A 1319-nucleotide genomic window follows, 5' to 3' on the forward strand; every position below is an offset into this window, starting at 1 on the left:
TTCGTTTTGTTAATGTGGCACGTTAGTTTGATTTGTGGATGTTGAACCGCCCTGAAATACATCTTACTGGATCATACCTCTTCCTGTATTGTAGAATTTGGTTTGCAGATATTTGGGTGAGGATTAGTATGTTTACGTTCATCACAGATACTAGTCTGTAATTTTCTTGGGGCACTTTGTGAGTTTTCGATAAGGGCCGTGCTGGCCTCATAAAATGAGGTGGGGAGCATTCCTTCCTCTTGATTTTTTGGCAGAGTTGGAGAAGGATTGGTATTCATTTTTTTCTGTGGATGATTCGTAGAATTCACCGGTGAAACCATGGGGTCCTGGACCTTTGCTTGTTGGAAGTTTTTGATTTCTTATTTAATCTCTCTACTGCTCATTAGTCTGTTCAGATGTCTGTTTCTTTAGGATTCAATCTTGGTAGGTTGTATATTTCTGGAAATGTATCCTTTTCTTTTGGATTATCCAGCTTGTTGGGGTGTAATTGTTCATAGTACATTCTTTTGAGCCTTTGCATATCAATGGTTTCAGGGAACGTCTCATTCATTTCTGATAATGAGTCCTCTTTCTTTGAGTCTGGCTGAGATTCTGTCAGCTTTGTTCTTTTCAAAGAACCAGCTCTTTGTTGATCTGTTATTGTTCTTGTTGGTGTTTTTTTTTTTTAATATATATCTTTCTGTTGTCTTTTTCATCTGTATTTCATTTATTTAAGTTCTGATGTGTTCCTTCTACTAACTTTGGACTTTATTTGTTCTTTTCTGTTTCCTTGAGGTATCAAGTTAGGTTGCTTATTTGAGATGTTTCTTGAGTTAGACCTGTATCACTATAAACTTCCTTCTTAGAACAACTTTTTTTTTTAAGTTGGCTCTAAGGGCTGCCTGTGTGGCTTGGTCTGTTAGGTGTTGGCCTTTGGCTCAAGTCATGAATTTAGGGTCTTGGAATTGAGCCCTGCATGAGCTCCCCGGTCAGCATGGGGAGCCCCTTTCTCCCTCTTCTACTGCCTGCTGCTCCTTCCACTTTGCTCAGTCTGTCTGTTTGTCTCTCTCTCCCGCTCTGTGTCAAATGAATTAATGACATCTTTAAAAAAATAAAGTGAGCTCTATGCACAGTGTGGGGTTGAAACTCAAAGCCACAAGATCAGGAGTCCCAGAGCTCCACCGACTAATCGACTAGACTAATCGGGTGCCCCATTTCAGAACCTGTTTTATTGCATTCTGTGAAGTTTGTTTCATTGTATTATTTTTTCATTTACCTCAAAGTATTTCTGTGTTCCTATTTTGGTTTGCCCATGAACCCAGTTGGTTGTGCAGTAGCAT

Source organism: Neovison vison, chromosome 2 (genome assembly GCF_020171115.1).
Source record: "Neovison vison isolate M4711 chromosome 2, ASM_NN_V1, whole genome shotgun sequence".
In the NCBI taxonomy this organism is placed as follows: Eukaryota; Metazoa; Chordata; class Mammalia; order Carnivora; family Mustelidae; genus Neogale; species Neogale vison.